The sequence below is a fragment of the Rhincodon typus genome, chromosome 35 (genome assembly GCF_021869965.1).
Source record: "Rhincodon typus isolate 14 chromosome 35, sRhiTyp1.1, whole genome shotgun sequence".
NCBI classification, from domain to species: Eukaryota; Metazoa; Chordata; class Chondrichthyes; order Orectolobiformes; family Rhincodontidae; genus Rhincodon; species Rhincodon typus.
Genome location: NC_063366.1, coordinates 14,361,308 through 14,388,660, shown reverse-complemented (window position 1 = coordinate 14,388,660; position 27,353 = coordinate 14,361,308). Strand labels below are relative to the sequence as shown.

At 37.7% G+C, this 27,353-nt stretch overlaps 1 long non-coding RNA gene across 1 annotated transcript in view; it reads left to right on the top strand.

Annotated features, from left to right (window-relative positions):
• The window catches only part of LOC125487050, a 68,031-nt gene that overhangs the window by 23,593 nt on the left and 17,085 nt on the right, over positions 1-27,353 (top strand). The gene's annotated exons all lie outside the window — the stretch shown is intronic.

Genomic DNA, 27,353 nt, shown 5'->3' with positions numbered 1-27,353 from the left:
TAAGAAAACTGATTTATAAATGCTTATTGTTGCACCACATGTGTATGGCACTCATACTTATTTAATTATTCTGTAGTTCTATACATCTTTAGCACGTGTTACATTTATGAATGATCTAGTTGCAAATAGACTTAAGTGCATAAGATCTGAAGGAGACCATTTAGCCCATCAAATCTGCTCCGGTATTTAATAGGATCATGGATGATCTCATGACCCTGAACTCCACTTATTGCCTTCTGTCCATAATTCTTGCTTCCTTTAACGCTTGCAAAACAATCTACTTAAGATTTAAACATACATAAAATATCTATTCATAAAACTCAAAGTCTCCCGTGAAAAATCCATAGATACGTCACACTCTGAGATATAAAAGTCATCCTAATCTGTTTCTTCACGCATAATCACTTACTGTAAGATTATAAAACATGGTTCTGGCTCGTCCACAGGGGGAAATAACCACTAAAGATCTATACACTTAAGTCTGTACACTAAGAACATTATAAATTTTAATGATGTCGCCGCCTACTATTCTAAACTTCAATGCTGAAAATCCAATCTACTCAACATCTCAGAAAATAGAAATCAACGAATTTTCACTACCTTTTAAAAAGATAATTGATTTTTTTTCTTTTTAATTCTCAGTTCTCATTTTAACCCTATTTTGCTCGTGTACTTTGTTATTATCGTGGACGTTTTTCAATTTTATCCTTTCTATTTATTTCAGTAATAACCCTATTAAAGTGAGATTCCAAAATATAACGACTATAGAGTTAACTAAACAGTTACACTGTTGCTTTCTTAAACCCATTACTTCTAATGGTCTGAGCGGAGGTGACACTATAGCAGCAACGTGCCTGGACTCACTGTCCACAATCACAGGCATGTATTCTGAGAATAGAAAGCAGAAGGTTTTGAAGAAACTCCTCGGCATGTCTAGCAATATCTTTGGAGGGAACAACAAAGTTAAGGAAATGTGTCCATTTTGTACTTCTCAGAATTATCTTCTGAGAACAAGAGTTCAGATCCAACCAGAGAATATGCTGAAATGGCAATTCAATAACTTCTGGAATACAGAAATAATCTAATGGTGACCATTTAATCACTGCATATTTCCATTAAAGAAAATCTGGTTCACGAATATAATGTGAAGCAGGGCATGTACCATCTTCATCTTATCAGGTCTGCATATAAATCCAGCCCACAACAATGCATTTAATTGTAACTGGCATTGGGCAGATTGAGACAGACAAAACAATTTCTGGCTCATCAGTGAGAAAACTAATCCAATGAAATAATGAAGGGTAAATAATCGACCAACTTCTTTAAATAACCTTTAAAGACGATGCTACAAATGTCACATACTTGTGTAATTAGCAGAAGAGAACATTCATTCTGTGTCACTTTAATAATAGGTTGAATACAGCAGCATAATTTGTTCAGTGCTGTATTACTGCATTATTATGATAATTTATTTTTTTGTTAAAGTAGCTGGAATAGCTTTTTGTAACTACCAGAGATTTTTCTACTATCGAATATGCTTTGGATAGTTTCTTCTGAAATGAGGAAAATATTGCGATTTCTAAAGTTGTTGATTGTGGGTAAGAATTTTGCATATGGGATTCGGTAATGTGATCAAAACAAATCTCCAATTACAAGCAACTCATACCTCACTCTCTGACAGCACGAGAGGGAGAGAAAACAAAAAGTAAGCACGTGGGGTGGATGATGTCATGACTTCTGCCCAGGCATTGTAAAAAGCTGTATTTCTGGCATATAACATATCGAAACATTGCATTCCTTAACAAAGGGTCCTGTCACTGGAGACGTTATTACCGCCATTAACTTTTTTTTTAAGATTTTATTTTTGTTTTTTGTAAAGGCCTATGCTTAAAATAATCATCTCGTTCCTTGAATATATATTTTTATGGCCTGAATTAGTTTACAATTCTAATATCCCAAATATTATCCACGATTTTCATAGTAACCCAATGTATTTGGAAATACACATTAAGAATTCCATAAGAAAACTATTCCAAATATTTGGTACACGGGCAATCTCCAGGTCAGGATTCCTGATTGGACTAAGTAGCAGCTAAAAAAAGATTCTGTTGCACTACTACTTTAAGTACAACATTCCCATGGAGAAATGAAGAGTATCTGTGTTCCATAGGCATCCAAAGCCTCACAACCAACCTGCGTTACATGCTCAATATTATGTGACCCATCTGAAACTGTGTCAGTAAAATACAGGTGTCACTAAACAAACAAGTGTCATATCTGATTTGATCAGAAATGACGCTTCATTTTTTTTCAGATAGGACATACGGGTGGATTTCCCATTGCTGATGGGCCATCTTTGCTTCGTGAAAATAGTTCGTGACACAGTTTCGATGAAGTTCAATCTAACTATTTCTCAATGTGTTGTAATTTGACCTTGAATGATCTATCATCTTGCTGACTCGAATGAAAGAATATATTGAAAATACGAGTCTGTAGGTGTTACCATGGTGTACGGTGAGGAAATGTCTGCTGATTAGTACATATAACCCAAACTTGGCTTATGAATCAGTACACCTTCATGATCATAACCATTTGGAAGAAACAGTGAGCACAAAGTTGACTGAGCAGCAAACATCAACGTCCATCACCAATTTCGGTTACACAAGTACTCAGTAGAACATGAAGAATGAAAGCTATACTAGGATATGCTCTCATCAAAATTGGTGTAGCTGAAGTATCCCGCCTTGACACATTTCAAATCTTATATTAAGGACAGTATCCAACTTGCAGCATTACAGTGTTGTTATGATCATTAGAACATAATTCGAGTTTATCCAACAATTTTTGACCATTCGTGGCGTTCTGAAGGCCATATAGATGAAAAATTGCATTCACACACACCTGTAACCCCTTTGGCTGAATTGTATATCTGCCCTCCACTACTATCAATGCAATCCGGCAGGGACACGGTTCGTGACTGTGGGCGCTTCAACTAACATTCTGTATGAGACGGGAGCCCAGTAAATCAGGACGAAAGACAAATTTGAAACATTTAATCCATCCACAGTCCTAAGAGCAGAATATTTATCCATATCTGCAGGCTTTGGAGGTCACTGGGGTCACAAATATCAGTCTTCATCAAAAATGTTCCAAATTGTATCAGCGAACAACGTAACAGATAATGAACTATAATAAACTATAAAGCGTCCCTGTTTTCACAACATTTCTAACATTGTAGTTGTGCTTCAAATCTAATGGCACCACTTGCTTTCAACATCATCCAATATCGCCAATAGCTATTACATAAACCATCAATATCAGCAACCCTGGTGATCACCGTTCACCAAAAACGGAGCAGAACTAGAAATATAGATTGTGTAGTTAGAACAGCAGTTCAGAGGCCAGGGACTCAGTTGTGAGAAACTCATCTGTTGGTCATCGTTTTCCGTCAACTATCTACGTGGAGCAACTCTGTAGTGGAATGGAATACTCTTTCTATGCTTGTTTTTGTGCAGTTCCAAACTATGGAAAGGCTGACAATATCTAGCACAAAGTGTCATTTGATTGGAACTTTATCCATTACTTTCTGCATGCAGTCCATGAAACACTAATGCACAGTAACTGCAGTGCAGATCGTCTATAAGATGCACTGCAGCGGTGCACCAAGGCTCAACAAACTGCACCTTCCAAACTTGTGACCTGTACCAACGAGAAATATAACACGAGAAGATGCTTCATACACTTCCCAACTGCACGTTCATTTCTACGACACCCACCATCACTTTCACGAGTTCATTATTCTCGAACTTCATTCTTGCAGACTGTGTTATCTATCTACATCATAAGGGCAGTAGCAATTGAAGAATGAACTAAATCAGATTCTTCCCATACACAATATGGATGACAAAGAAATGTAGGCTTGTTGCGAAGAAATCCAACGACTTTCATATCCAATTGATGAATATAAAAAAAATTCGAAGTATTTTAATCAGCGCATTGGAGAATCCAGTTATCTTTCTATTCAATTATTAGATCGTTAATCATCCCCCAAAGCCTTCCTTTCACTGGCATAAACTGGAAGATTGTTTTGCGTGACGCCTAATCCATTATGAAAGCGCTTTCCTGGGTCATCAATTTATGGATGGAATGTAAACAAGGATAACCTTGTTTACAGGCAGGAACACTACAAGCTTCGACACCACACTGCCTCAGACAAAATAAAGAACAAACTTTACAACCAGGCAGGGATATGGAAAACTGAAGGCCTGGTCGTCTAAATGCAATATTCCAGTAAGCCAAATATTTGTTTTTTTTTCATGTATCACGGGATTGTTCTTCGGTCTTGTCCTAAATCATCCACTGATAACTTGAATCCATTTTTTCGAAGTTGTTATTAGAGAAATATTCGTGCAAGGAGACGTGGGAATTGTCAAAATTTAGGGTCTGTTTATTACAAGATAACGTGTAAATGTAATTTACATTTCACAGATGGCAAAACACCTTCAGGTAAGTTGCAATGGCTTACAATTTCTTGCTGAGTTTTCCTGTAGTTTAGTTTATGAAATGTTACTGTTAATTTCAATTGGGCTACTTTACGCAGCTGCACCTTTCTGCTTTTACTGAACTTTTTGAACAATGGTGATCTACACTCCGTGAATCTTAAATAATTGATTATATTCGTTGAACAAGTGTCATAACATTTAACTCCAATTTATGTTTACACCTTATAAAACGTTATTAGGGCATTTGTTCCTGGCCAAAATAGTTACAACTGAAGAGCATTTTGCAAGCTTAAAAAAATACATAAGATATTTACTCCATATCTCTGATCCTCAGTTTAATTTCAATAAAAAGTAACTTGCACGATGTCCTGCATTCTTCGCCAATTTTATTATGAACACTCGTTCATTTAATTCTGCTATATGCTTCGTTTATTAGGCAACGCAGGAAATCACTCTATGATTTCCTGTGACGTTGGCGAGCACTTGTTTCTTGCAGCTTCTGTTTTGTTTCAATTCAAATGATTGGTGGAGTCTATCTTGCGTATGTAACATACAGCTGTTTACCCAAACTTATTTTTATGAAACGTTTTGATACTTTGGTCACTTTTTAAAATCAGTTCTATATCTCATAGTCTGCTCTTGTACAGTAAAGACTGCAGTTCTCCTCTGCGTCCTGAATTGCAAATATGGTGCCTCTGCCATTAAAAACGAATACCTTTCATTCCTTTTAAAACAAATAAACATGCTCGAATCTGAGTTTCTAGTGACCCTATTGCCCAGAACTGAAAACATGGCTATCGCTCGAGTAAGTTCCATTCCCTAACTATAGCGTCATAAGGGGTCAAAGCGAAGTAATAAATGTTTGCTTTTGTTTCCTTTCACAATGTCGAACTCTCTTGAATTTCATTTTCCGAATTGGATTATCTTCTGTTTAACTGCCTATGCAACCTAACTTATTTTATCAAACTTTGAGCTTTGTCAACCAGCTGAGTCGAACAACACACTCCTTCAGTCCCACAATAAAGATCAGATTCCATTTTAGAATATTGTTGTGCTGACAGCAGTGCTTATTAATTAACACACACGTGCGAGAAGTTATTGTCTAGAGAGCAGAAAAACACTTCTTTCATTGAACCAGCCCTACAAAATGTATAGTTATTGGTTAAGTACATTAGATTAATGACCTATTGGTACCGAATTACCAACGAAACTTGAGAGTTTTGAAAAAAAAAGCATCAGGTATTACATCCAATATAAAGCATGCATCATTTTGCTCTCAATTAAAAAGAATGATGTAGCACCAATGCTGTATCATTCATTCCATGACAGATTTGGAGATGGAAATAGCCATTTACTTCGAGTTGGCACGAATGAAGTTATTATTCCACAGTTAAGTTGTTTTTCAATAGAGAGTCCTAAAGTGGTAGTGACCTACAGTATCATCCCAAATTCAGGTCGCACTGTTCTCAATGGCCAAAAGAATGCAGTGTAATGTGCTAATTTACTCATTGTTGTATTACCACAAGATTGATTTCATATGTTGCTCCTGATATTGTAACGGCATACTGTTTTAATTTATTACTATTTCTGTTGAAGTAATTGATATTTGATGAGAACATCAATCAGGAAATGCAGTTTTACTCTCAAAACATTCTCACTGGGGCACATTGCATTTACACTCGTCAAAAATCTTAATGTACGAGTAAAAATTTCGTAGTTCTTGTTGTGCAACTAGAAACTGGATATAAATGTCTATACCATAATAATATTGAGAGCACAACGTGTGTCAAACCAGAAGCATCACTGCAAACCATACAGGCAACACTGAAGTGGACTGACATGTTAGTTATGCTATGTTTCTACAAAGAGCACAAACATATCCTTGCAAATGAAAGCAGTTTAAAAGTCTCACTGTTACTTCGAAAGCGACTGAGATGACATAAATGTGTGACACGAGTGAGCGAATAAGTAAAACGCATGGTGTGTAGGGAGAGATGATGACTCGTTGATTCATTGGTACAGTTACCCGGTCATAAAGGGATGCTGTGATAGATCAGTGGCTGATGTCATGAAGTGTTAGGTGTATGTAGTGTTATGTTGGCAGCTGAATGTGTGACAGTTTAGGACAGCAAGTTGTTGAATGTCTAGGGTTGAATACGTTTCGGTGAGTGTAAAGGTTGAGGACTAGTGACATATTAGGTCAGAAACCACGCAAGACAAGGTTATAGTTGAACAGATTTATTTGAAAACTCAAGCTTTTGTTTTCAAATAAACCAATTGGGCTATAACACGGTGCTGCGTGATTTCTGACCTTTTCCACCCAGTCCAACATCGGTACCTCAACATCATGACATATTAGGTGCCAGTTGAGTAACTAGCTGTGGTGCATTAGGTTCATCACGTGCCATTAGATGGGATTCGGGTATCTGGAGGCGTGTAATATGTTGGTCAGTTAATAGCATGAATGATGATTAGTTTAGCTGTTATATTACGGGTGGTCGGGATGCATGGAGTTCTATGCCATTGGCTGGGTATGCATTTCTGTACAATCAATAGTCTGTCAGAATGGGGGAGTGACATTAGGGCGTGTTTGTGAGGTGAGGTTTCAGATGCAGATGTTAGAGTTTGTGTTTAGAAGATACGTGTGGATTGACGCACTGCCAATTTTATAGTTAATCACAAGTTAAGGTAGGTGGGTATCAACCAACTAATCTGATGCCAACGATGTGCCTACTCATCATAGCCAATCAAGGGTTGTCAGTGCCTTGATACTGGGGATGTTGGCCTGGTACAGAATGCTGGTAATGGTGCCTCTGTATTGACAGCAGACTCGCAGCATCTTGTGTCGGTAGCGTTGGTGGTACTGCTGCAGTGCCTTGAGGTGTCTGCTGTAGCAGTCCATCTCTCCTGACCATAGCAGAGTGCAAGAACACCACAGCTCTGCATATCATGACCTTGGTATTGGATTTGATGTTGTTTTTGAACGCTCTTTTCTTCAGGAGACTGAAAGCTGCACTAGCACGCTGCAGGCAGTGTGTGCTTTCTTCACCAATATGCTTTGGTAGACAGGATACTCTGGAGGCTTTGGAAGTGGACAGCACTCTCTAAGGCCTTCCAATGACTTTGCTGATGAGGGGTGCACACTGCAATGCCGTGCTAGGATGGTAGAGGAACTTGATATTGCAGATGTTCAGGGTGAGACTCATGCTCTCATATGCCTCCGCAAAGGTGATGATGATGGCCTGGAGTTCGTCCATTGAGTGTTCACTTGTGCTAGCAATAACCAGTTACTGCAGCATCATAACATTCGTTAGGATGACTTTGATTTTGGCGTGAAGGCGGTGGAGGTTGAATAGTTTCCCATTAGTTCTGTCCGTTAGCTCCACACCAGTGGGGAGCTTCTCATTGGTGGGGTGAAGCATTGCAAAGACGTAGATCGAGGACAGTGTCAGGATGATGACGCACCTCTGGTTGACACTGGTCTGAACCGGAAATGAGTAGTTGGCGTAGCCAATTGTCATTACCACGAAGCAAGCTATCATGAAGCAAGCGATGGATGGTGATAAACTGTGATTTGGTGAAAACAGAGAAGGACACACCACCATGCTTTCTGGCTAATGGTGTCAAAGACCTTTGTAAGGTGGAAGAAGGACATATAGAGAGGTGGTCGTTTTTTTTTCCTGCAATTCTCCTGCAGCTGTCATAAGTTGAAATTCATACCTGTTGTGCCTTCTGTGGCCTGAAGAAACATTGTGGCTCCGGGAGGAGTCCCTTAGCCATAGGAAGAGACAGTGAGGAGGACCTTGGCAAAGGATTTTCCAACAGTCAAAAGCAGGGGAGTTCTGCTATAGCTACTACAGTCGGACTTGTGGCCTTTTTGAAAATTCTCATGAATATGGCATCTCAGAGCTCTTGCGGGAAACTCTCCTACTTCCATATAAGGCAGACAAAGGCGTCTAGCTGCCACAGGGGCTCTTTGACTTCCCACTTCATGCGTTAACAGGTATACCATATGCTACAGCAGTCTTATTGTTCTTGATCTGGTGGACAACCTTCTCCACATTGTGCAGGGCTGGAATATTGCTGAGCTCGTGGCATGTAGCTTGCTGTGGGATGCAGTCTAGGATGTACAGATCGATGACAGAGCCCCTGTTGAGGAAGTCTCTGCAGTTTGATGACTTCTTTGATAAGAGTCAATCCACATTGGCCAGCAGTGGGTGGGACCATGGGTTTTGGTCCGTAGGTGGTCTTTACGGCACAGAAGAAACCCTTCACATCGTGGTTGTTGTCCATTTCTGGCATCTCGAGTTCTTTCTCCAAAAACCAACTCTTCTTTGTGTTGCGACCTTCAGTCGCCTGTAGGTCTGCTTTTTTTTCTTCCGAGTGTGATTGCTGTCTTACACTCAGAAATATCATGTGTTTCTGGCTTATCAATTCTTCAATCTCCAGATCATTCTCGTCAAACCAATCAAGGGGATTCCTGATTAAGCGACTAGCCGCATTTTTGCAGGCAATCTAAATAGCAACCTTGAAGCCGACCTGAAGCTATTGGAATCCTGTGACCCTATGCTGCCGATGGTTGCGAGGTTTATGGAGTGGAGCTGGTTGTAAAGAACAGTACAGCACAGTACAGGTGCTTCTACAAGTTATTTTTTCTGCATTCAAATTCGAGCTTTAGGACAACCATGAGGTAGTCTGTCAAGCTACCTTTTCCAGATCTTTGAGTGCCTTAATTTTGACCATCTTTCAGCACTGTTTCTGTTGCCTCTGCTGTAGCAAGGCTACATTTCTGTTGATATTGCCCACATTAGGCGATGGTCCATCCAGTAGTCATTAGCCCCTGCCATGGCGAAGGTGATTCTAACGTCTTTCTGATCCCTCGTTCTGATGTTGACATCGTCAACGATGTTCTAGTGTATGGAGCATGGGTGTTACCACATTGTTTTATATATTTTCCTTCGGCAGAACAGTGCATTGAGAGTGAGGAAGTTTTGTTTGCAGCATTTGGTCAATAGAAGAGTGCCGTTGGAGTTTCGCTTCCCTATTCCTTCTTTCCTGATTACATCGTCCCAGGGATCTGAACTTTTGCCAACTCTGGCATTGAAGTCACCGAGGACGGTCAGTTTGTCTGCTTCAGGGACTCATGAGGGTGATTGGTCGAGGCTCGAGTAAAATTCCTCCTTGTTTTCAGCTATTGCATCAAACGTTGCTGCACATGTACTGAATACCATTACTTACTGGCTCTGAGTAAGGATGACTTAGTGTTAAAGCAGCCTGCTTTATTTGCATATCCCTATACATATCAACAAGCATTCAAATCTTCTATAACCAACTGTCAATATCCGCAATATTTACTAAGATGCTTTGCACAAATTCGGCAGTGCTTCCAAGACAGCAACTTCATGTGACTATTATCTTGAAGGATAACTACAGCACATAAATGGGAACTCCAATATTTGAAATTTAACTTACAAGTCAATCACTATCTTGACTTGGAAACAGATTTCTATTTCTACAGTGTCACCGGGTCAAAATCCTGGAACGGCTTCTCCAACAGTGTTGTCGATCAACTTAAACAAAATGGACTGCAATCATTCAAGAAGACAGCCCATCACAGCCCTGTTAAAGGCAACTAGAAATGAGAAGTAATGTAGTGAAGTTCATATCCCCAAAGATAATGTGTTAAAAGTGTTATCGGCTGTGAATCAACTGTTTTTGAATATTACACTATAGTATGCAGGAAAGCAGATCCTGACATCAGTGAGCTTACACAATGAAATGAAATGGTGAAAAATATAGAACTTTTTCACTTCTGTCATGCTCGTGATCTGCTCCATTCAAATTAAAATTCACTAGACCTGAAGTCATAAGAAATTGTAGGCGCTGCAACTGCTAAAATGTGTTTTGATGGATCAAAAATCTGAGGAATGAACAGGATAATTATTCGGACTCTTATACCCTATACATTTCACCGTTGATTTAGAATGTGGCTCTTTATAAATCCCACGTTTTTCAAGTAATAACATGGCGGATAAATTAATTTAACAACAATGTAGGAACTTGAAAAAGACTTAAAGGGGAGCAAAAGGTGTGTTAATTGTGAAACTTGGCTCCGTCATCATATGAAAACTGAAAGATTATAACAACAAATATTAAAGCTACTAGTCAGTCTATTCTTTCCAAAATATCATGTTACACAGATTTGATTCCCGAGCTGCTATATTAGCTATCCATATTGGAATATGATCTTGATGCAATAACAGAGCCCTTTCTCAGCAAAGACAATAAATAGAAGTTAAATTTACATGCGACGGAGGTATTCAGGATAACAAGGGATTAAATACAATCGGATCCTTTGCAGAAGTGATGAATCATAATGCGGAAAATGATATAGATGGATGTTTGCACAGGAGGCATCAGTCAGAAATTAGACTATTACAGACAATACCTAAACAAAACAGAGGGCAGACTGGGGAAATTTAAGATTACATTCTAATCGCTAAATGTTGAATTTAGTTCAAATAAATGTGGTAAAATCGTTGACATTATTTTCAGGTAGGGAGTGGTAGTTAAGAAATTATGGTGATACTGTCAGACATTATAGATGAAGAGTTAAATGATGATGATGAAACTATTGCCGATTGTCCGGAAAATAAAGTCTATCTAATTCGCTAATATTCTATCAGGAGGGAAATCTGACATCAGGGCCTGGTCCACCTTACATGTGACTCAATACCTATACAAATGTAATTGAACTCACAACTGCCCTCCAGACAATTAAGGATGGGCAAATAAATGTGGGCTTGTCCACTAACTTCCTCATCTCGTGAATGAATTTTAAGAAAAACTTCTCATAAATTGCATTACAAGTGTACTACAAATGTACATTTTTAAGAAAAAAAAATAGGACTATTGTAAGGATATCGATTGTGTAAGGTTCGAAAATTATTATACATATCGGGACAGAATGTATATCTCAGTGCCTTATTAGTAAATTGTGTCTGTATTTGACAGAAATGCTGTCAATTCTATAGGGAGGCAGTAGGTAATCGACCGAGTTGATGGCGTGTGATACTGATGCAGTGAAGGTGCATCAAAGGGTGTGTCTTTTCAAGATCATTATATACGAGAATGACAGAATTGATTAGATTTTCAGCTTTAATAAATTGTACGAATTTGCGAGCATTTTAATTACAGATGTTGTACTGGTTGGTTTGATTAATTGCAAAAAAAAAACGTGGTATCAGAAAACAAACAACGGCCACTCAGAGAGAATGGGTGAATGGCTATACCTGTGATGAGCCGCTGCAGTGTTAAACAGAAAAACATCGTGTGTAGTCCTTTCCATCGTTTTTTTTTGGCACAGGAATGCAGTAATTCCATTTTCATGCGATTTTACAGCCTGACCCTCCATGTCTTTTACACGTCCTTCGCATAACCGCTTCTGGACAATTCAATGACGACTACACTTTTGTGCTCAATCATACTGAACTCTGTTGTGGAAAACTTAATCACATTTATTGCAAACTTAATTAGAATGATTAGCTTCACTCCATAACTTGCCGGGAGGGCGGGTGGGGGAAACGTGATTTAATAGAATCTGAAGCATTAATGAACATAACTAATGTATTTTCGGAACGGAAACGTCTTTGTACCGACAAAACATGAAGTTTGAAAAGACTTTTTTTTAAAAAGGTTGTCTTGAAATGTTCTAGCCCTGTTCATGTCGGCCATCATTGAGTCAGAAGTTCAAATTTAAAGAAAATGATTTAAATCACGCTTGTACTTTATTTATTCAAAAATGTCAAACCACTATGCAAGTGGCAAAACCTCCACTGAGTACAGCTGTATGTTAGCGTATGAAGATACGGACTGCATTGTAATAAATGTATTTAAGTAAATATTGTTTTAAATGTCGTGTATATTGGATATTATTAAGGTTTCTAACAACATTTAACAATTTGATTTTTTTTAATATTTCTTTATGTTTAACTACGAAAAGGAGGCGACGGTGCAGGTAATGCTGCATATTAAAGAATCATAAGTCTGATGATACCTGCTTATTATTAACTTTGTAACATAAATGTATTTAAAAGATTGGCGTAAAATCACACAAATGCATTACTTTGTTATCATCAGAGTGGCTGTTTCAGTTTCTTTATGGGCAAAAGCAACACAATAATAATAATAATTACTTTCATATTTTTCAATTCTAAAACAAATTCCGATGGGTTTTTTTTTAAAGGACTTGAATGTTATCAACACATACTTTCCTGCTTGCACTCAATTAACCACAGAATGAACTTGGACGTTAACAAATGGATACACTTCATGACACGCTGAGAATCCAATAAACATTTACATTAAAATAAATTATGTAATTTTGCATCGTAACTTTGCAGATTAACTTTCAAACAGCCAATACAATTCATCTTGGGAGATCACGCTCTTCACCTTATCGTTAAAGTCTGAAACGAATCTCATTTAAATATAACCTGCAATAACTACTCAGTTCTATAAATCTAACCGATAAATGGTGTGTATCAGTTGAACGTTGCATCAGACGTTCACTATCTCGAATGAAATTACAGGTAGACATAGACATGGCATAACCAGCACCTATTTGTCTCAATTGTGTCTTATTTTCTTCGCTGAATATGTGATGATGTTGTCACTTTACAAAAGTTTGTGTTATCTTGTTTTTTTTAAAGAGTGGGTTTAAAGACAGAGGCTACGAAGTGTCTATTGCATTCGAACTAAGTCAATAGGTTAAGAGGTCATTAGGATTTTGTTTTTACAGCTGTTGCACCAATCGAGGGGGAATGGCCAGTTCTCCCCAGATCAGCTTTTCCAGTTTTATTTTTAGCTGTAAGCACATGGAAGCTTTCTGGGTCCCAGAATGGTTGTAAGCTTCAGTAAATGATTCCTTACTGTGTCTTTGTCTGAAATCTCTCTTTATATTGTTCGATCCTGCATTGGGAAATTTTACTTAAAAATCAGTGTATGAATTTACCTTTTCGACAAGGGATGTGTTGATGGAATGTTACTATATTGGACCCGTTAAGTAGTAGTGGGGAATGCATCTATTATATGTTTAAGTTTTCCAATAGTTAGTTTATTCTAAATTCCTCTTTCTTTTTCTTTGTATTTTAACGGCAGTGTTTAAACAAATTGTGTTTTGCTTAACATTGACTGGTTTTAACAGTGACATTGCATCTGGAACACCTAATTCACATCTATGTTTAAAATAAGAAAAAACGTTAGGGTCGAGATGACATTCTTAACATATCTTGACTGGTACATTCTGGTCCATAACAATCTGGGGGATTTTCTCGTGATGTAGTTCTACAATTCTAATTTGGGTTTAGGTTATTGGACTCAAAGTGAACGAGTGGTATGTGTTATTGTCTTTTGTTTCAGGTGTTGAATTCAATTGGTTTAAACAGAGCGTGTTTTGTGTAGTAATGGCACTTTCAATCACCAAGAGTTTTCTGCAGGTAGAAGAAATGTCTTCGGGAGTTTTACAAAAAGTGAGCATGGCAATGCTATTGTAATTGACAGACAAGCTAGAATTAGGGTTCAGTTTGTCTGTGAAAAACGGAAGGTAATTATATCAATAGCTGGACAGTTAAATTTGCTGGAAATATCATTGGAATGTTTGGAAATGGCTAGATTCAATTGCAGAAGAAACAGCTTGAGCATGAAAAGGACTGAAACAGTTTGATTTACGATTAAACACAGAGGAAAGAGAAAAGGAAGAATAGCCCCGGCAGAACAGAAAGCAAAAGAAATAATAGCCTTAGCTGAACAAAAAAAAAACAAAAGGAAAGGCTGGCCTTGCAGAAGAAAAAAAAAATGGAGAAAAGGAGACGAAACGCAGAACGAGAGAGAGTTTAAACTTCAGAAGTTGTCAATTAGACAGGAAAGTCGACTTAAAAGGATGGAGGTGAAGGCTGAAGGTAAGATTAGTGAGGAGGATAGTAATGATGAGCACACCCATCATAGCCAAAGGCCTGGTTTGCATTTGTTTCAATATGTCCAAGAATTACCTAAATTTAACAAGAAGGATGTAGAAGACTTTTTTTCACTTCATTTGAGAAAATGGTTAAACAAATGAAGTGGCCTGTGACCATATGGGTTTTGTTGATCCAAACAAAGTTGGTAGGTATAATGAGGTACTTGCATCAGTATCAGAGGAAGTGTCTGGGCAGTATGAGTAGGTGCAGAATGCCATCTTATGTGCATATCATTTAGTGCCAGAAGCCGACAGACACCGTTTCAGTCATCTAAGGAGGGACGCTTGTCAAACATACATTGCGTTTGAAAGGATCAAACAAAGTAATTTTGATAGTTGAATAAGGGCATTAAAAATGAGCAACATATGATGATTTGATAGAGATGATTATTTTGGAGGAGTTCAAAAAATCACTTCCTGAAGTAGTAACAACTTATGAGGAAGAGCAGAGATTTAAACTGGCAAGATTAGCAGCCGAAATGGCTGATTATTGTGAGTTGGTTCATAAATCAAAGCTTGGCTTCTGAGATCGATTTCAATTTGTCGTGGATAGAAACTATGGAAAAGAGAAATCTTCCGGTGGATGAAAAAGTAGACCTCATTGAAGGTAATAAAAATAGTTTCCCACAGGGTAAAAAGGAAACTCATGAAGGGGAAAGAAAACAATAAAACTTTCAAGTGTTTTCACTGCAAAGTGTTTTCACTTGAAGTCAAAGTGTTGATAGTTTAGAAGAAGCACTGGGAAGACGTGTGTAAGAAAACAGGATAAGCCCGCGAATTTTGTTAAATTGCTAAAGGATAGCACAGTAAAGGCTAAAAATGCTGCACCAAAATGTACAGTCTGTTTGGAGATTGACTGAGAACAAAACAATGAATTTTAAACCCTTTCCTTGTGAGGGTAAGCTTTACTTGCATGTGTCAGAAGGAGGAGCTAAAGAAATTACAGTTTTAAGAAGAAACTGGAGAATGTCAATATTTGATGTTGAGAGATGAGGAGATATGTAATTCAGAAGGACTATTACCAGAAAAAAAATGCTAATATGTTAAATTCATGGTGAGACGGGATGTTCTTCACTATGTAAAGTGAGGTTGGAGTGTCTCATGATAAGTGAAAAGGTAGGAGTGTTTGAGAAACTCTCTGCTCGAGGAGGACAACTTGTCCTTTGTAACGATATAGCTGGATCATTGTTGGAGTGCTGCCTACTGGGTTTGAAAATCCAATAGAAAACAAGGCACTGAGGTAGTGCACGAAGTGTATTCTGGGATATTTCCTGTCTGTGTGATAACGATTTCGGAAAGCCACCATTTGACACAGGAGGACAAACCAAATAATAAAGATTCGGAGGTGGAAGAAGAATTATCAGGAACCATGTTTGAATGAAGACTTGAGACAAAACAAGAACAGATAGAGGACAAAATTGATAGTTTTTTTATTTCAGAGAAATTAGCTGACTAAGAATGGAAAGATGAAAAAAACTAAGCAATTGTTTCAAAAAGTGTACGCAGGAGAAGAATCTGATTGTATTTCAGTTTATTACTAACTTAAAAACGACGTCTTGTTGAGGAAATGGAGGCTATCGCATATTAAAGCCGATGAAAACTAGGCAGAAATTCATTATTTTGTATTACTTTTGGTTATAGAAAGGAGGTGCTTTGAGTAGGGCATGAATTAACAGTAGGTGGTCATTTATCGGTATGAAAACCTCAAGCCAAAATACGAAGAACATTTTTTTACTGGCCTGGACTGCATAAATTGGGAAACCTCAAGCAGTGACACAAAACCATCAACTTTAATACACATTCCTGCATTTGAGGGACCTTTTACAAGTGTCTCAATTGATTGTGTAGGACTCCTACTTAAGACAAAAAGTGAGAATCAATATTTGTTGACAATAATGGATGTGTCAATTAGTTTTCCACCAGTCATTCTATTATGCAATATCACAGCTAAAAGGATTGTAGAACAGTTACTCAAATTTTTCACCAGATACTGACTAACCATAGATTCAATCAGATCACGGTTCACCTTTACATTGAAACTATTCAGGAAAGTCATGTATAGCTTAGGAACAAAACAATTCATTCCACTACGTACCATCCAGCATCACAGCGAGCGTTAGAACGGAGGCATCAAACCTTAAAGACCATGCTGAGGGCTTTTAGTCAAGAATATCCAGCCAATTTGGATAAAGGAATTCTGTTCATACTTCTTGCAATTATGACTGCACTAGATAAAGCTTGGAAGTACTAATCTAATTATGCATGATGTAGATATAAGAAATGCCGTTCCAGTTATGCAACAACATTGTAGACTTAATCCTCTAATATTGGCATAATTTCAAAAAGTGATTGCATGCATTCTCAAAGACAACGTAATTGAAGTGAACTGCAATGACTGGAGCTCACCCAAAGTCAATCCAGTTACAAAGTATGATTCATTTCCTATTCAATGTTTAGAAGACGGTATTGATAAGGTGGGAAAAGCAACTTATATTTCTAAGTTGGACTTACTCAGAGGATACTGGCTGGTACCTTTATCTGAAAGAGTGAAGATAATTTTGGCTTTCCTGACACCGAATGGACTATAACAATTTAAAGTCATGTGGTTTGGTATGAAAAAATATGCTAGCCAACATTTCAAAAATTAAACAATATAGTCATTTCTGGGTTGCAAAGTTTTGTGGTGGACATCGACATCCTGGTGATTTTTAGTCACCCATGGAACGAACATTTGCAGCATTTATCAGAATTATCCGATTGGCTTCAAGAGGCAGGCATGGTGGTAAACCTGACTGAGAGTGAATTAGCAAAAGCCCAAATGACTATCCTGGGCCATTTTATGGGAAATGGACAAATGGCCGCAGGGAATTTGAAAACAAAGGCTATTGGGGAGCTTCCCATACCATCAATGAAGAGAGCAGTGCTACTATTTCTGGAATTATGGGAGTTTTATCGTAAGTTCATGCCATTTTTAAACAGTGTCGTTGATCCACTAATTGAACTGTTGAAGAAGTGCAGAATGTTCTTGTGGACAGTAGACTGTCAGAAGGAATTTGACAGCCTGAAAACTGCATTGATCACTGTCCTAGTATTAGCCACACCAAATTTTGCAAAGCCATTCAAGACAGCTCTTGATGCGTGTGATGTCGGTGTTGGTGCTGCACTCTTACAAGAAGATTATGAGACGACAGAAAGACCTATCAGGTATTTTCCCAGAAAGTTGATTGCTCATCAATAGAAATATTCCACAATTGAGAAGGAAACCTTGAGTTTTGTGTTGGCTTTACAATATTTCAATATTTATGTTGCCAGTCATGTTTCTGAGACAATTTTACATACCAATCATTACCAATTAAATCTTTTGGAGAAATTTAAGGATAGAACTTTCTGGATTGAACTTCTTAATGCAGTTGTTCAATCCGAAATTATACACGTGGCAGGATGACAAATCGTAATTACAGATGTGTTGTCACGAGTACATGAAGAAAGATGGAGGTGTTCAGTGGCAGAGTAAACTGAATGAAAGAAAATGAATAGTGAATGTTTTCGTGCTTAGAGCCAATGTTATGTAAATGTAGTGTACTGATAGAGTAAGATTAAGGGTTTCAAAATGAAGCCATCTTTGTACATTGATAGCTCATCTTTGAAGGAGAAAGTGTGACAATGCTGTCATTTTGAAAAAAAAATGGTTATTTCATACTGGGATTTTTTTTAAAAAGAGGTTGTAAAGGCAGAGATGTAGAAGTCTCTACTGGGCCGAAATAATTCAATAGGTTAAGAGGCCTATATACTTTTTTTTCACAGCACTTGTAACAATGGAAGGGGAGTGGAGAGTACTTCAGATAATCTTTTCTAGTTTTTTTTTATTAGCTGTAGCAGTTGGAAGCTGTTTGGGTCCCAGAAGAGCTTCAAAGGTTTGTGGAATTGTGGTTAGCGATGAGGACCATCAAAGGGTACAGCAGGATATAGATCGGCTGGTGACTTGGGCAGAGAGATGGCAGATGAAGTTTAATCCAGAGATATGTGAGGTAATGCATTTTGGAAGGTCTAAACCAGATGGAAAATATACAGTAAATGGCAGAACCCTTAAGCGTACTGATAGGCAGAGGGAACTGGGTGTACAGATACACAGGTCAGTGAAAGTGGCAATGCACGTGGAAAAGGTAGTCAACAAGGCACATGGCATGTTTGCCTTCATTGGCCAGGGTATTGACTTTAAAAATTAGCAGGTAATGTTGCAGCTTTATAGAACATTAGTTAGGCCGCATTTGGAATATTGTGTTCAATTCTGGTCTCCACACTAGAAGAAGAATGTGGTTGACTTTGGAGAGGGTACAAAAAGATTTCACCAGGATGTTGCCTGGTATGGAGGACATTAGCTATGAGGAGAGGTTGGAGAAACTTGCGCTCTTCTTGCTGGAACGACAGAGGTTGAGGGTGGACCTGATAGAAGTCTCCAAGATTATCAAGGGCATGAACAGACTGGACGGTCAGAAGCTTTTTCCCAGGGTGGAAGAGTCAGTTACCAGGGGCCATGGGCTTAAGATGCGAGGGGCAAGTTTTAAAGGTGATGCATGAGGCAAGTTTTTTTTTACACACCGAGTGGTGGGTGCCTGGAACTCGCCGCCAGGGGGCAGTAGTGGAAGCAGATACGATAGTGACTTTTAAAGGGCATCTTGCAAATATTCAAATTGAGGGATACGGTCCCCGGAAGGGTATGGGGTTTTAATTGTGATGAGCAGCATGTCGATGCAGGCTTGCAGGGCCAAAGGCCGTGTTCCTGTACTGCAATTGTCTTTGTTCTTTGTTTGGTAAATGATTCTTAACTGTGACTTTCGCTAAAATCTCGATTGATGTTTTTCCCTCCTGGATTGGGAAACTGCGCGTAAGAATCAGTGTCTGAATTTACCTTTCTGTCAGGGTTTGTTTTGATGGAATGTTACTATATTGGAACAGCTAATTAGTAATAAGTACTGAATTTATTATTTGGTTAGGTTTTCCAATACTTAAGTTATTCTAAATTCCCCTTTGTTTTGCTTGTATTTTAACTATAGTGCATAAACAAATTGTGTTTTGCTTAAAGTCAAGTGTTTTGAACAGTTGCATCAAACTGGGAACAACTACTTCAGATCTACTTTTAAAACAAGAATAAAACAGGGTCTAGGCTAGCTTCTTAAAATATTTTGAATGGGTCTGCTCTCTTCTATAACAAATAATGCTATTCTTTTTCTGTGAGGACGTTTCCAGTGAAAACTCACTTGAGAAAGACACAAATCCATTGTCGAAGACCTACACATAATCAATGGTGATGATTAATAATGTTTATGTAACGCTATCAACAACATGGAAAAATACACAAAATGTCCAAAGGGTAATTAGTCAATTCTGAAGAAGATGAAAATACAGCAATTAATCGACTAAAAATTCTAATGTTTCCTTTAAAAAAACAGGAACTTAATTTTATAAACCATTCTTTCTTTCGATTCTCTTAAAATGTTACATATTCTAAGTTTTTTTTTCTTTTGTCAGATATCTCCAAGCTAAAAAGTGACTTGAAAAAAGCTGGTGAGAAGAATGTCGTTTTTATTGTAACAAGTCGCTCAATCTTTTACAGAGGAGCATTATAAAGCGAAATTGACACAGTTCTGCAACTTTTATTTAAAAAAATGTTAGAATTTAAACTCTGTTAATTAGGGCGTGAACAAGATGGAGTAATTTGATGTTTACTGAGCACATACCAAACAGTAGGGCCTTGCATATAATTGTTTGTGTAAAATAATACTGTAGAGAATACATTTAGATGAGTCAATGATGTTCAGAATATCTGTAAGAGGAAAGATTAATAACTAAAAGTGGAAAATATAAACTAAAAATTGTTTTTGATTACTTCCTTGGATTGTATCCATGTTAGCTCAGTAAATATAAAATTCTTTGGAACGTAATAAGTGACAGCAATATGATAACCAATTGTTTCAGGAAAGGTATAATGTCGATGACCTTTGTGAGTCAGGAGCTGGGGACTGGAAGTGATTTTTTTTTAAAGTTTGACGTTATTGGTCCGGTTTCTCAATAGATACCTGATCTTACTAAGACCAATTTTAAGAGGAAAATTCAGACATTTCGGACACAGCAAATGTGACTGTTTGAAAGGTGACAATTTAAGGCAGGGTGCCACGTGGATCTATGGGAAAATGACAGTCGTGAGACTCAAAATGAATGAAAGAGTTGCAGGTTTTATTACAACAGCAATTGCATTAAAATGCAACATCCGCTAAAATTACTAATATGGTGAAAAATATTGATGTAAAATTTAGCGGGCAATCTTACTTCACGCTGTCGGCAGTCCAAAAATTCCACATAATCATTTTGTTAACAGATAGTATGTGAGTACGGACTTGATCGATGATTCTTTCAACGTATGTCGAATTCATTGGATTCCGAAATAGAATGTTGTGAGTTTTGACCACGGGAATAGAGGAAAGAACCACAATGTATAACCAGAGGAATGATAATTAAACTTAACTAAGTATAATTACTAAGCACATATGAAAGAGTTGACTGGAGTGGGATGAGAAAGTGGTTTAGCTCCAAAAACATTTGATAAATAGTCTCATACATTTAAGAAACAGTGCATAACTGAGAATAAATATATATCTAACTGAGAAAGAAGGTTGATCTGAAGGGATTAATTTAAATGTGGTCAACTATGGGGAAAAAAAAATAAGCATAGCGCCAAATTGAAAGAAAACAAAATTATCAGTGGGGCGAAGATTAGTGGTAATCCAGAGAACTGGAGCTTAAATATCGTGAAATAAAAGCATTAAGTGTAAACATACAAGTAAAAGGAAGACGTAAAATAGAAGCTTCATTGTAGGTATTTCGAAAAGGAAGTCAGAGAACAATGTGATCATGTGTCCTATAATTAATTAGACTATGTGAATAATAATCAGAAACCAGGGTACGACAGGGAAGCTGGACAGAAATTTTTCATTAGTCTTCACAATGGAAGACGTGAACAATATTAAACAACTACTAAATACACAAATGTTAAATTGAAAGAGGAAATAATTACAATAACTAGCACTAGACCACAAGGAATAAGATGAAAACAAATGGGGAGAAACATAATCTGTCCACTTCAGCTAAAAGCGATGAATCATATGATATTTTTTAAAAAAATCAATAATATAGGAAACACAGATGCACTGTACTACCTTCTAAGAATCCTTTCGTTTTGGACAAGTGCCAGATGAACGGAAAACTGCTAATGATGTTCCAAAAAGGAGTTAGACTGCAACAAGGTAATGATAGAGCTGTTAGCTTGATATCTGTTGTTGGCAAAACATTAGAAGCTATTGCAAAGAATTTACTAGCAGGCAATTTAGAATTCGATTCTATAACAATGCAGACTCTGAATGGCTAAAGGAATTAAATGTCATGCCCAGCAAATTGATCAGAATAGGTTGAAGAGGTGGCATGCAGGATACGTAACAATGAATCAATCCAAGCAACATATTTTCATACCTAGACAGCGTTGAATAAAGTACCTCATGTCAGGCACTTAATTATATTGCATTGATAAAGTATGTTAACACGGATAGTGGAATAACTAATCAAAAGAAGAATATATTAATTAATTGAATAAATGAATGTATTATGGACAAGTTTATGAATGAAGTGCAAACTTAATGGGAAGGCAAGTTGTGAGAATGAAACAAAGAGGCTGCGGAAAGATGAAGACTATTTAAATGAGGAGACAAAAAAAAAAAAGAAATCTGCATCTGGAATATCATGTGAAAAAGATGAAGTCATGAGCTTCAGCAGGAAGCATCTAGGAACAGTACAATATTGAAACAAAGAAAGAAAACAGACAGCATCAGACAGATAGATTGAGAAGTCCTCATCTATAACCTACAAAAAAAAGACAGATTCATCAGATAATATGACAACCAAATGGAATGCTGACCTCTATTTCAAAACGAATTGTGTATAAACGTATAAACATAGATGACTTACTGGAACAATGCAATGCTTTTGTAGGGTCACATGTCGAATATTTTCAACAGTTTGTTTTTGTCTACTGTATTAGCACTGGAAGCAGACCAGGGGATGTTCATACATTAATTCCGTGTCTTGATACACTTCCTCATGCCAAGGTTTGAGCAGGCTGTACCTGCAATGGAAGTTTACCGAAATGGAAAGGAACGTGCTTGAAATAGCAAAAACTCAAGATGATATGACAGAATGGTTTTGGAAGGGTACTACAGATTTAGGACAATGTAAATCTAGAGGGTCTAATTTCAGATCAGTGAGACTTCATCTCTCGGTGAATCGTGAACATATGGAATTTATTCAATTTCTTTGTAAAATTTGATTTATTTGTACTTTCGGAGCAGAGATAGACAGAGCTTTAAACACAGAGGGCAGCCATGATTGTTGAGAGCAGGCAGCAAAGTGGATATGAAGGCAAGCACACTAGCCGCAATCTCATTAAATAGTTCAGCAGAATCAAAATACAAACTGTGTGACTTCTGTTCTCGGGACTTATTGTCTCATTGAAACAATGCATTTGGGAAAATAGTTATCAAGCATGGTGAGGTCTAAATGTTCCTTTTATTTTCATTGTAGCGAATATTGACGATATCATGTTGACATAGAAAAGAACAATACATTTAGAAACAAAGAAACAGTAATATTAAAATAAAAAGCAGGGCATTTGATGACATTAATTGAGAGCAATTGAATGTTAATTAAAATGAAATGCTGTGAGCAGGACGTCAAACTTTAACTGAAAGCAGCATAAAAAAAAAAGAAATCTTGCTATGGACTCTCACCAAGCAGACATCAGGTTTAAATGCAAAGATCTGCGTATGCTGGAAACATGAAACAAAAACAGAAATTGCTGGAAAACCTAAGCAGGTCTAGTAGTAGCTGTGGAGAGAAAGCAGAGTTAATGCTTTGAGCCCACTGAACCTTCTTCAAAATAAATAAGGAAGGAGAGAGTAACATTAAATAATGAAGGTAAACTAACGCAAAATATAAAAGTTAAAAGAAAAAAAGCCTCTACAATTTTATTAAAGGGAATTTTTTTTGAAGGAAGAGATTGGGAGATTAACAGTGAGGAACTCAAATGACAGACACATGAAATCAATATTTTGCCTCAATTTCAAAGTGGTGGAAATCTTAGTAACAACTTTCTATAACTCATCTATAGTAACAAATATTGCCAATGTTGTGGAAGCAAGGAACGTGGAACAATCATGATCATCAGAAGAAGGAAAAAGAAAAAGTACAAAGCAAACTTTGGGATTTGATGCAGTGAAGTATCCAGGGAGTAATGGACAACATCATAGCTTCTTAAAGGTAGTGGGAACAGAAAATGAGAATCATTTGATTATAACATTCCAATACTCCCTGGATGTGGAAAACCTTTCCATTGATAGAGAGAAAAAATATATAACGCTCTTATTCATAGCGAAAAGGAAGCAGACTTTAAGTAAATGTAAACCTGCTAGTTTGAAATCTACCATTGGGAATCCAGTAGATTCCAGGGCATTTGGAAAGTCAAAGTGCAATGTATCAGGGTCACCCCATTTTTATTAAGACTGAATTGTGTTTGACAAATTTGTCGAATTTTTCCAAAGACTTAACACACAAAGCATATATTGCATTACTTGTAGATTTAGTATATCTGGACTTCCTGAAGGTATTTGCTCAGGTTCTGGACAAAAGCATAGTGCACAAGTTCAGACCATATGGGGCCATGGATAATTTATTAGCTTGGATAGAAGATTGGCTAACCAATGGAAGACAGAGAGTCTGGATATCTGGGTCTTTTCTATCTGGCTGGCAAGATGGGATTAATGGATTGCCACTGGGTTCATCTCTCAGGCCGAAACAATTTACATTCTCTATTCATGATATAGATGTAGGAATAATTCTTTTTCGATTGCAATGGTTAGGGTTGTAATTTGCAATATAGAAATAAGGACCTTACAAATGAACATGGATATGTCTGGATAATGGGCCAAAATGGTTTATGGAGATTAACATGGATACTTGTGAGGTATCCATTTTAGTCAGAAGAATAGAAAAACAACTGTTTAACCAAGTGGAGAGAAAACTTACAATGCTTTTGTGCGGAGGGATTTTGCTATCCTTATGCATGAATCACAGAAAACAAATTTGCAGGTAATAAGGAAGGCACATTGAATTTTGACATTTATCGAAAAAAAGAATAGAGTACAGAACTAAAGAGCTGTCACTGCACCTGTACAACGCATAAACCTGGATATTGCTTGTAGTTTTACTTCAGGGCAGAAATCACTGCATTGAACGCAATACTGCACAGATTCACTAGATTGATTCCAAAATAATCGGTTTGTCTTTTGAAGAAAATTGAACTGTTCAGGCCTATAATCTCTAGAGTTCATAAAGATGAGAGGAGCTACAACTAAGTTATATTAAATATTAGGTAGATGTAGAGCGCATTTTTTTCTTATGAGGTAATCTATGGAGATTTATCAAAGATAAAGACCAGGAGAGCAAAATTAAATACGAGATTAAGATAACTAACTTCTCTCAATGTGTCGTGAGGTGTAGAATTAATTATGCCAGAGTGGGATCGATGTTGGGACATTAAGTATATGTAAAGAGGAGATAGACTTCTTTTTAATTAGTAACAGATTCGAAGATTGTGGAGAACTGGCAAGAAAATATAGTTAAAGCCCAGATAAGATCCAACATGAACGCATTTAATGGTGCAGTCAGCTTGAAAGGCTGTCATGTTTACTCCTACACTGGTTTCCTAAGGTTTTTTTTAAATAATATTGATCACTCTGTTACATAAACAATCAACTGCTTCAAGAACAAAGAAAATTACAGCACAGGAACAGGCCCTTCGGCCCTCCAAGCCTGCGCCCATCCAGATCCTCTCTCTCAACCTGTCGCCTATTTTTCCAAGGATCTCTATCCCTCTGCTCCCTGCCCATTCATGTATCTATCTAGATACATCGTAAATGACCCTATCATGCCCGCCTCTAACACCTCCGCTGGCAACGCGTTCCAGGCACCCATCACCCTCTGTGTAAAGAACCTTCCACGCATATCTCCCTTAAACTTTTCCCCTCTCAGCTTGAAATCGTGACCCCTAGTAATTGAGTCCTCCACTCTGGGAAAAAGCTTCTTGCTATCCAATTTCCCTGTGAAACGACACACAATACTAAGCAAGTGAAACCAATCCTTTTTTTTCAATCTCCCTTTTGAAGCAAAAGTGGTCACAATTCTCTCTATTCTGTCGTTTTGTAAATATTCAGATAAATGGGAAATTGATGCTTCAGACTGTAATTAGGGCTGTTGTAACTGCAATAAAGAATGAATTGCAGACAAAATAGAATTGATGTTCTCTACATCATCGTCAGTTGCCCACCATCTTTCAGGGCCCACTTATTTTCATTGGTTCCTTCGAGTTATTCTTTGATCATTGTATCATGGCTTCAGATTACAGAACTTTCTGGTCTTCCAACTATTTTCATGGATCAATATTCTCCTTCCTTATCTGAAGCATTTGTTTTCACACATTCTTTGTCGTAATCAGCATGTATATTCCTCCCTGTTGGATTAGTTGCAACAGAACTGCATAAAATGATGTAATAGTTTCAAGTTGTGTATATTGCACCCAGTCTTTGATGGATAGGGTTATAGAATCATAGAGTCATGCAGTACGGAAACGGCGGCACGGCCGGTTCAGTGATTAGCACTGCTGCCTCACAGTGCCAGGGACACAGCTTTGATTTTAGTCTCGGGTGACTGTCTGTGTGCAGTTTGCACATTCTCCCTGTGCTTGTAGGGGTTTCCTTTGGGTGCTCCGGTTTCCTCCCACAGTCCAAAGATATGCAGGTTAGGTGGATTGGCCATGCTAAATTGCCCATAGTGTTCAGGGATAAGCCATGGGAAAATGCAGGTTTACAGGTATAGAGTAGGAGTGTGGGTTGTATCCTCTTTGAGGTGCTGTGTGACTCGGTGGGCCAAAATGCCTGATTCCACACTGTCGGGATTCTACGACAACACACTGTTTGGTACAACCAGACCATGCCAAACATAAACCCAAACTATACTAATCCCACTTGCCTGCACTTGGCTCATGTCCCTCAAAACATTTATTTGTGTGTGATCAAACTGTCTTTTAAACGTTGTAAAGGTACCCACATACATCGCTTCCTCTGAAAGTTCATTCCAAGCACGAACCACGCTCTGTGTTACATAAATGCCCCTAATGCCTTCTTGAAAACTTTCTCCGCTCACCCTAGTATTAGAATCCCCTACCATCGGGAAATGTCACCTGTCATTCACGTTACCTATACCTGTCATGATTTTCTAGGCTCTATAAGGCCACTCCTGAACCGGCTATGCACCAATGAATAATAAAAAAAAAAGTCCCAGCCCCTTCTTATAACTCAAACCTGGCATTCCAGCCAACATCCTGGTAAATATTTTCTGAACCTTCTCCAATTTAATAACATCCTTCCAGTAACACGGCAAATAGAACTGGAAACACACTCCAGAACAGGGCTCTGAAGTCCTGTACAACATCAACATAACATTTCTACTCCTATACTCAAACGTCTGAGCAATGAAGGCAAGCTTGCTAAACCCATTTTCTATCTATATGCGATGCAAATGTCATGGAATTGTGTACCTGAACGCCTAGTTCTGTCTGGTCTCTAACACTACCCAAATCCCTTGCATTTATCCAATTAAACTCTATTTGCCACTGTTCAGCCTTTTGACCCAATTCTCAGATCAATATCTCTTTGTAAACTTAGATAATTTTCTTC